The following is an 11483-nucleotide window of genomic DNA, read 5'->3' on the forward strand; positions in this document are numbered from 1 at the left end:
TATTCATACTCAAGAAAGACCTCATTCATGTGATATTTGTGGCAAAAAATGTAATTGTAAATCAAACTTAAAATCCTGCAGTCATGCACATACAACAGAAAAACCTTATAAATGTGATGTTTATGCAAAATTGTTTCTAATTAAGGATTATTTAAAGGTCTTTATTGCATACATATTCAAGAAAAGCCCTTTTTTTGTGATATTTATAACAAAGCATTTACTCAGAAGGGAACTTTAAATGCTCATTATAAGATGCATGAAATGACTGAGAAAAAAATCTTGTATATAATCTATGCCAGTAAAATTAGTACTTATTAATTAACAGGGAAGGATTGGTGATTTGTTGGCAAAAATGAACAATGATGATTGAATGAAATTTCCTAATAAAATAGGATTTTCAGCCTCTGAACTTTGTGCAAGTAGCATAAACAGATGCTTGTTTTCTTCTCATTGAGTTGCAATGCCAATTTGGTTTTAGTTCTACTTTTGGCTTTTTAACTGTTAATTAATAAGTACCAAAATTTCTTTCTAAGAAGCAGTTTTTAAATATGCATTATCATACCACTCTGCCATAAAGTCTTTCGAATGTAATGTTTGTGAAAAGACATTTTCATATAATAGAAACTTTAAGTGCCATTTTCGAATTCATATCAAAGAAAAACTTTATGCATATGATATTTGTAGCAAAGTTTTTAATCAAGAGGATAATTTAAATCAGCATTTGCATTTGGAAATGTGATTTTCTTATTTGTGATATGGCTATATATTTCCTAATTATTTATTTTCTGAATATTCTTATGAAATATAAATTATATACTATTTTATTAAACATATAAGTATTATACTATTTTATTAAACATTGAAACATGTATTGTTTTGTTAATAAGGTAGCGATTTCAAATTAGATTTAAGTCTAGTCATTTTATATTATTAATATGGAAGAAATTTTTTTCAAAATTTTTCACTTTATTTTCTTGCTATATTTATAATTGGTGGTAATTGTTTTTTTATTCATAGAAAAAGATTTGAATTGGTTAAATATTATTTATGATTGTCTGTAAAATTTCTGTGCATTATAGTCATAAATTGAATTCAATTGTTAAAAAAGAATGTTAGCTATGAATTATTATATCAAAATTAAAGCTATCAAAACAATTTTAGTTTTATTATGTTATGTGTTTTGTATTAAGTAAAAAAAAAAAAAAAAAAAAAAAAACTGATTAGCAAATAATATGCTGTTGTATTCTTGAAAGTCTTTTTCTTTTAAATTAATGGCCTGAATTATACATATAAAAAACAGCAATTTTAAATTTTTTTTCAAAATTTTTTTTTTATATATTACAACAAATCAGGATTAGTTGAGGACAAAATGTATTTCTCTTGGAACTTAAAAATTTTTTTAAGACAAATGACCTGAAGGCATTTGTTATTAAAATTTTTCTGTTATCAATTTTATTCAAAAATAAATAAATAAAAATAATGTTTCAAGTGATATTTTAATTAGTTTTTTAATTAATAAGTATATTGAAACATTGTTGGTTATGGAGGTAAAAATGGTTTAAATTAATCTACTGAAGTCCTGTGATGAGTGAGTAAAGATTTCACTATTCTAAATTCATTAGAAAATAATTTCATTGTCCTCCAAAGTAGCAAAAAAGCCAAGAAAAAGTTTTAATTTGAAAAAAAGGATACAAAAATATTCAGTATGAAATATTATTTAGCTCATTTTTCGTTGAACAATTTCTTTTTTTTTTTTTTTTTTTTTTTTTCATCTCAAATATTGAAGAGTCTGAAAAATATGTAAATGTAAAATCTTTGTAATTTCTATACTGTTTTCTTATTACTGGCTAGTATACAAACCATAATTTAAGAAGAATTGGTTTAAAGAATCTGGATATAAAAAAACATTCACTTGCAGTTTTTTTTCTTTGTAATTTAGTAAGCACCCTCTTGCACATTTTAAAGTTTTTATCTTCAAAAATATTCTGTACCTCAAGAATGAAATCAGATTATTGCCATTCCACAGTGTATAATGCTTTGAAAAATCTTTTTGATGATATGTTCCAAACATTTGAAAGTATACTCTAAATACAGTTTCTTAGAATTTTATAGAATAAAAGTCAAAATTCTAAAATATGCAGATATTTTTTATCTATTATATCTATTTTGGAAAATCTCACTTTTCAATCTTTAAGAAATATTGATGTGAATCAAGTCTTAGGAGCCAATTTTATATTACCAGTGAGTTAAATAATATTCAAAATTAATAAACTAAATATTTTATATCAGGTATTTTAAATATCTAAATTTTATTAATGTATGTAAGAAAGCAAAAGTAATTACGTATTTCAGGTAAGGAAAATATTGCAAGTCTGCAAAAACAGGGGAAAAATTATTTGAATCAAAATTTTTTTTATAGATATACTATATATAAGTAATTTATTCAAGGCTGAAATAAAGGCTGCACAAATTCTTATTTCATCAGAAAATAATTTATGTATTTAAAAGAAAAATATGCTATTAATATTTATAGATATAATATTCATTATATAATCACTTTCAAAATTAGAAGTAACCCAATCTCATTTCTAAAAAGTATTGTTCTGTACATTTCTTTCTCTCAGAAGAACCTCACATTGCTAGTAGTTGTAAGTTAAAAAAATTTAGTAAATTATTAGATATTTGATGATAATTGTTTCAAACTGCAATTTATTCAATATCTCTACTAAGGTCATTAAATAATTATTCACCCTCAAAAAAAAAAAAAAAAAAAAAAAAAAACGTAAGTGTAATTGAAGGAGTTTATGAAATCAAATCTGTTCCTTCCCAGATAATACCTTCAGCTATTCATTAAATTATGATAATTATAGTAACCATATGCCTTGAAAGACATACAAAATATCTTGATAACAGTCTTTAATTGTCCCCAATTTGAAATGTTTTCTGCATTTCACCAACATTCGTAACTAAGAGTTGATCATAAGAATTATTGCTAAAGCTTGATAGGTTTTTCGTCCACTGCTCCGCTTATAGAAAAGTATCTTTTTTTTTTTTTTTTTTTTTTTTTTTTTTCTTTTTTACTTTCTTGTACACGAAGTATAGAGAAAGTATAATGATCTTTAAAAAATTCGAATTAGAGGTTTAGACGAATCTCCACGTTTTTGAGCTAAAAAAACACATTATCTGGAAATGTCCGAAGATAACTCAAAACCACTTTGAGCTAGACGGATGAAATTTGGTTTACAGATCTTGCTCCAAATTCACGTATTTCTATCAAATTTTGAGCAAATCCCGTTCAGAGGAAGTCTGTCTATCCGGCTGTTCGAATATGAGTTAGCACCATAATTACAAATTTTTGATAATATCAAAAATTTGTTGCCAGTTTGAAAAAAATGAATGAAACTTTCTTTCATTTCCATAGCTTAAAATTGTTTAAATGTATATAGAATAATGATTAAAAGCTTCAGTAAAACTAATTAAATAAAAATAAAGAAGAGAAAGATTTAATGGCAACATTATGTAAAAACAATCAACTTCAAAATTTCCAGAAACTGTGTGTTTTTTAGTTCTTATATATATATATATATATATATATATATATATATATATATATATATATATATATATATATATATATATATATATATATATATATATATATATATATATATATATAATGTACCTTGCTATTCCAGAGCTTTCGTTGATTTGATGACTTTTTTGTTTTGTTTGATATCTGCCGCATTACTGAAAATATTAACAAAAATTTCGGTATTTTTACTAACCAACTAATAGGAAATAATAGCCAAAAAAATATCTGCAAAGATATCCTGTTAGTGTTGACCATGCTTGCTAATGACATGCGGTTAAGCTTAAAGTTTGCCAATGGCATGCATTTGATAATAAATACAAAAATATTTTTTAATTGAGAATTATTTTCCTTTTATTCCAATTAATAGTTATAATTGAAATATTTAAGAGAGCAACTACAAGATCTTAATGGCAGAATATTATTTAATAAAAGCAGACGATTTGTTCCTCCAATATAAATGAAAAATGAAACGATAAATTTGTATTTTCTACTATAAAACATTATCACTTGCATTTAATTGAAAGAACAATATTTGCAAACGATAGTTACATTTTTCAAATGTGTTTAAAATATAGAAATAAAGTGTCAGTTATTGCGGATTAATACAACTTTTGATACTGGTTAAAAACATCAAATCTTCTCAATAATACAAACTTTGTAACAAGCCTAGATTTGAATATTATTTTAATAATATTTGTACTTTAATATGGTTTATTTTTCAATAAATACTAAATTGTTCGACAGCAATATAAACATTCAGTATGTAATATTTCATTTTTACTTTATCGTAAACTAAATATGTAATAATAACATTAATAACTATAATGTAATAGTCAAAAAATTCAAACTCGAGATTTTGATTAAACTCTTCACTTTTGATCTCTCCGAGACCGAAAAACATATTTTTGATATTATGGCTGTATGTCTGTCACAAAGATCATTCAAAAACGTTTTGGAATTTCTATACGGACTATCGTTCCAAAGATCTGTACTTTGTAACTATCACCAGATCTGTAATTTGTAACTACTTTGTATGGCATCAGCGAATGCCATGGAAGGTATTCGTGATCTTATCTAAAGTCCACAATTTTATGTGGGAAGAGGGGGGAGGAGGAATTAATTGGAGGTTACTCGAGAATACTTCGATAAGTCTATTCCCGTTGGTTCTTGCCTAAGGATTGAAATAAATTTAGAAACAGTAAATTAGATGAAAAGGAATCTACCTTTACCCCCCAGCAGCTTGAATTTTTTAAAAAATATGCTTTGATATTTGTGTATTAACTGCATGCCATGAACGTACTTTAGGCTTAAGGGCATGGAGTTATCGAACGTAGTCAATAAACTAGCATGATATTTTTTGTGATTAATCGCTATTATGCTTTTAGTACATGTACCCACACTTGGATAAATGCTATAAGGGTTTTTTTTTTGTTTTTTTTAATACAATATACTCTCAGTAATGCGGCAGACATTAAAGCAAAAACTCGCCAAATTAATAAAAGCACCGGAATAATGAATAACAAAACGTACCTTTATTAGCCAAAATATGCAGAATTAATATATATATATATATATATATATATATATATATATATATATTATATTAATATATATATGTATTATTCATTTAATAAATATTATGACCCCCCTCTGCCTCAAAATTTGGGCAACAGCGTATTTTATGTTCTTGCAAGTTAGTTGATATCCAGTAAGTAAATTGGTCAATCACTGTAATGGCCAGTTTCATGATAATAATAAAAATGGGCTTCGAGATTTGCATTATCTCAGGGGCAATGGAAGGTTTAAAACGGCCATGAATTCTTTTGAAATTAGAAATAATTACATTGTTTAAAATATGAAAAAAAAAAAAAAAAAAAAAAAAACAACCGCATAGCTAATCAGTAAACATTTCAATAAAGGTGTAGATGTATATTGTTGAAGATTGTATTACCAGAACTTCATTCAAAACTATTTTTAATGACTTATTGTACATATAAGAACGATCTTTAATAAAATTAAAGTTTCTGAAGAACATATACTACATATTGTTACGAATTCTGTAAATTGGTGTAATTTGTCTTATGATAATGAATGTTATATGTATCCCATTGTATTTCAATAGCAAGTCGCCAAATTGGCGAGATATTGGCTCATTGGCGATGTTTTAGGCAACTAATTTTGTCGCCAAATTTGGCGACATTTCGCCAAGTTTGGCGACGGAAGTTGGAAACCTTGGCGACAGAGAGAATTTTCTAGAGGGATCCTGATTTCTTGAATTCTCTCCAAGGTTCTGGATTTTTCTAATATGACATAACTTCCTGTTAGTGACGTCACTTCCGGCAGAGAGCATATAAAAACAAGCACGAAAGATTAGGAGTTGTATTGGTATTGGTTGTTGTTGAAGTCGTTGTGGTATTCTCGTGTTAGCTTCCGTCATGAACGGTAGCGTTTGCGAAGAAGGTGGAAAGCGCAGATGCGCGGAGACGAATGAAGAAATGATCATTGATGGCAATCATAGTGATCTGCCTCAAACTAAAGAGAAATACACTTGCATCCATTGCAAGGAAAGATTGATGATCCGAGATGCGGTAAAAGTCCTAAGACTTGAAATTGAAGGTATCAACCAAGCCACAAGGCATGCCAAGAGGGAGCAGATTGATTATGCTCACCCGCATCTTGCAGCCATGGAGTCTAGAAGAAAACAAGCGATTCAGGAGATGGAGACCCTTCTGGGTAAGATGAACCTTGTTAGTTCTTGTCAGGACTCGAAATGTGAACACTCTAAGGAACCCTCCCTGAACCTGAATAATGATAATTTCGTCTCTCCAACAAAGAGGAAACTTGCCAGAAATAAACCGGAACCCCCTAAAAATGTAATTAACTTAAGCAATAAATTTCAAGTCCTCAATAATATTCCAGTTGAAAATGAAACTTCCAACACTGCAGAACATAAAATACCACCAATAATGTTGAAATATGCAGATAACTTTAATGAAATTTTATCCCAAATTGCCAAAACCTGCGGCAAAACTGTCAACAAACTGAATAAAGGGTTCATTAAAATATTCCCAGAATCGGCTGATCAACACAAAGCCATTCAAAATTTCTGCAGGCATCAGGGTTATGATTATTATATCATAACCCCCCAAAACAAAAGACCATTAAAAGCAGTCATCAAAGGGCTCCCCCATGAATACGACACAAAAATAATAGCTCAAAACCTAGTTGATAGTGGTTTCCCAGTGACTAGGGTTGTTCAACTTACCCAGCTAAGAACTAAGAGACCTCTTCCATTTTATATGGTTGAACTTAATAAAACTGAAAAAGCCGAGGAAATCTTTAAAATAGAACATCTGGATTACCTTAGTATCACAGTAGAGCCCTACAGAGGTCGCAACCTAGTCTCGCAATGTTATCGTTGCAACTTTTTTCACCATGCAGCGAATAACTGCAACATAAAGCCCAGATGTCTGAAGTGTGGCGAAAGCCACGAAACTAATGCTTGCGTGATAAAAGAAAAAATTGAAACGCCAACTTGCATCAATTGCGGCAAACAAGGGCACATAGCATCTTACCGCGGCTGCGAGGCCTTCCCAAAAATTCAGTCTGCGAGAAAAAATAGGGACAACTATTTTCACAAAAACCAAGCTCTGATCAGGCCAAATGTCAGTTTTGCAGGTCTTTTTAAAAACACAAGCCATCATGAGATGGCGCCTCCATTACACTCTTACCACACAAGCCCACCAGAGCTGGCGCCACAAACCTATGGTCACAAACAAGCCAACAACACCGTTTTAGAAGGCAATGATTTCGCTGACATTATAGAAGCAATGAAAGAACTGAAAAAGCTAACGACCGAGTACCCTTTACTCTTTTCACAGCTTAAAAAACTAAAAACCGCAAACACTGTTATGGAAAAACTGGATATACTCATGAAGGCATTCGATAACCCAAGTCTACCTGTCACTAACTAGTTTTCTCCTGCAATAGCCTTCGCATAGTCTATTGGAACGCAAATGGCATTAACAATAAAATAATTGACCTTCGTAATTTTGTAAATAAGTATAACCCCGATGTAATCCTACTGCAAGAAACCCACCTTAGACCACAAAGAAAAATTTTCCTGGCAAACTATTTCTCATATTACAGTTACAGAGTTAACCAGGCTGGCGGCGGTACTGCAATTTTAATTAAAAATGGTTTACCTCACAGTGAGGTCCCCCCACCTTTACTACAACATGTAGAAGCTAATGTAGTAAAATTAAATTTTAAAAATCAAGATCCAATAACCTTAATCTCTATTTATATCCCCCCTAGTGCAGATAATTCCAATTTTATTTTCGACATCGAAAACCTGATGCAAACAGGACCTAATCAAATAATTTGCGGAGACTTTAACGCTCACCACGTTAGCTGGGATTGTAAGCGTAACTGCCCAAAAGGTAATTCCCTAAAATCATTCGCCCTTCAGGCCGGATTAGACATTATAGCACCGTCCACCCCCACTAGATTTGGGCCTCAGTCAGCCAATACAATAGACCTCACCTTAATTAAAGACTTCCTGTACCCATATGAAATTCACTCCTTACCTGAACTTAGCTCTGACCATAATCCCATCTTATTAAATTTTTTCTTTAAATATTCCCTGCCCAATAATCTTAATAAATTTAAAACAAACTGGAATAATTTTAAATTAACCCTCAGTCAATCAGAAACCCCAAACATTGATGAATTTACAAACCCAGATAAACTTGACCATTTTGTAAACATCTTCGAATCGCAAATTATTAATGCAAAAAATCTAGCCTCCACCCCCATTATAAATAGTCAAAATTTTATTGACCCTAAAATTAGAGACCTAATCAGGGACAGGAACTTTGCCAGGAAAAATTTTCAAAAAACCAGAGACTCAGTCTTCAAGAGACTAATGAACCAAATTAATAAGGAAATTGAAAAACTTAACAATAAAATTCAAAGCAATGAATTTATACACAAATTAATTAGTGTTAACACAGAAGACGGATCAATCTGGAAACTTGTCAAAACTTTTAAAAGTAAAAAACAAAAAATTCCGGTCCTTAAAGGCCCTGCTAGTATTGCAATAACTGATAAAGAAAAAGCAAACTGCCTGGCGGCTAGCCTTGAGAAACAATTTCAACTTAATGAATTGAGCAATTTCACCACAGAACATAATGTAAATAATACAGTCAAAGGCTTTCTCGACTCATTGCCACAAAAATTTATTGATATTCCCCCTCCCTCAACTGATGAATTAAAGGATCATATTAAAAAACTTAATATCAAAAAAGCCCCTGGCCTTGACAGTATTAACAACAAAATGTTAAAAACACTTCCGGACAATTACCTAAAATTTTTAATTAATATAATTCATAGCATTCTCAAATTAGGATATTTTCCCATGTCATGGAAAACAGCTGCAGTTATCCCCATATTAAAACCAGGAAAAGACCCAACTGATCCCTGCAGTTATAGACCCATATCCCTACTCTCTTCTGTCAGCAAAATTGCTGAACAGATAATTCTCAATAGATTAAATAATTACCTAGAAGAACATAATATACTAACACCTGAACAATTTGGATTTCGCCGTAACCTATCTACAACCCACCAATTAATTAGAGCAGTAGAATTCATTGAAGAAGGTTTTGAAAATAAACAAAAAACTGCAGCGGTTTTCCTTGACATTCAGAAAGCTTTTGACAGAGTTTGGCAAGATGGTCTTATATACAAGCTAATTAATTACAACATACCCCCACACCTTATCAAAATTATAATTTCTTACCTCAGTTACAGATCCTTTAAAATCAAGATAAACAATGAATTTTCGGAAGTAAAACCTATTCTTGCAGGTGTACCTCAAGGATCTAAACTAGGGCCAATTTTATTTTCCTTGTTTATTAATGATATCCCCAAGCAATTTAACACTATGTTGTGCATGTACGCTGATGACACTGCAATACTAGCTAGAAACAAAAATCAAAATTTCATTACCGTAGCTTTAAACCGACATATTAAATCTCTTGAGGACTGGTTCGTCGAATGGAAAATTGAAATAAATGCTAGTAAAACTGAAGCTATAGTTTTTAATAAAAATAACTGTAAAAAGAATTTCTCCCCAGTTAAAATTAAAAATCAAACTGTCCCGTGGTCTAAGGAATGCAAATATTTATGTAGGCGTTATTCTAGACAGTAAATTAACTTGGAAACCCCACTTTATTTACACAGCTAAAAAGTTTCGAGACCTAACTCGTAAATTTTATCCCTTAATTTCTCGAAACTCCAAAATGAGTAGACAAAATAAAATGCTTATTTACTCTGCCTACTTGCGTCCAGTATTAACTTATGCCTGCCCTGTGTGGGGATATGCTGCCAAGACTAATCTTAGACTTATTGAACGCCAGCAAAATAACTTAATTAGAAATTTCTGCAATATGAAATACTACATGCCCAATACAAATATGTACTTATGCCTAGACTATCCCCCTCTTAAAAAATTCATTAAAAATCTAGCCACTAACTTCTTTAAAAACATGGATTAGAATGAAAATGAAGCAATAGCTAAAATCCCTAAATATAAACCATCTACAAACTCTAGAAGACCCCGTAATATACTACTTTAATTTATCTCAGCCCCTTAGTTTTTCTTCCTAACTTTTATTTTTTCAAACTCAAATTATACTGTATCTCAATAGCCAATTCTAGCTCACGAGCAGTAAAAACTTACTAAGCCCAACGGCAGCGTATCCCCCCCCCCTTCACCCTAATATCAGACAATCACAATGAGTCCTGACACTCGTCATCTCCAAATTTCGTCGAAGACGGCCACGGCAAAGTATAGACAGCAAAGCACTGTGAAGTCTCTCCTTACCGGGGATAAGCCCCTGCCGGGGCTAGGCGCCCCGTCAACCCAACCATCAAGCTAGGAGTTGTATTGGAGCCTTAGACAGCAAGCAAGCTGTAGGCTGGTGACTGAGCTATTGAATGCGCAGTGTTATTCTTGTAGTCTTCGTTAAATAAATAGCTTTATTTATTTTTTTTAAAGGATTCTGCTTATTGAATTTACTCTAAGCACATCGCAGGAAATTCGTAACAATATATTAATGTAAAAATCATTTTTCTTATTTCTGTTTTGTTTTTTAACAGTAGATTTTGATTATGGTTTAATAAATACTGCAACTAGAAGAAAATTAAATTTGAATTCAGCTAATATCTCGTATAAATTTTCGCAGATGCAAATGATCAGTTTGGAAAATATTAATATACTTCTGATTTAGTAAGTTGCTTATTTTGTGCACCGTATACTTACAATATTCTATATACAAAATGCAACGTCATATAATGAACAAATAATTTATCTTCATCAGAGTACAGATTTTTTAAAAAATGTAACAACATTGAAATTAAATCTACGATAATAAACAGAAAAGTTTAAATTTGGAATGGCGTTCTATTCTTGAAACTGATTTTTTTTTTTCAAAACTGATATAACATGGAAACTTAATATTCGTAGTTGGAAGATTTTCTTACTACTTACGGCATTTAAAGAATTGCTTTTGCAACTTTTCCTTCCTTACAAATCACTCCAATACCACTAACCTCATTTAATTGCACTTTAAATTTAAGAAACAACATTTTTTTAAGTGCCTACATTTAAATAACATATATTTTAATGTTCGAACTTATTGAATTAAATAAACGAATCAAGAAGAAATAAATGATGATAAAAATGTGTAGAAAAAAAATGTGTAGTTATCGTATGATGATGATGAACATTTGAATGAAACGATAATATGATCAATTTCTGTTCCATACATTACCGTTTTATATATAAACGTACATTACAATTTTTAAATCTTTGTTTTTTTTTAAT

This window comes from Argiope bruennichi, chromosome 11 (genome assembly GCF_947563725.1).
Source record: "Argiope bruennichi chromosome 11, qqArgBrue1.1, whole genome shotgun sequence".
Lineage (NCBI taxonomy): Eukaryota > Metazoa > Arthropoda > Arachnida > Araneae > Araneidae > Argiope > Argiope bruennichi.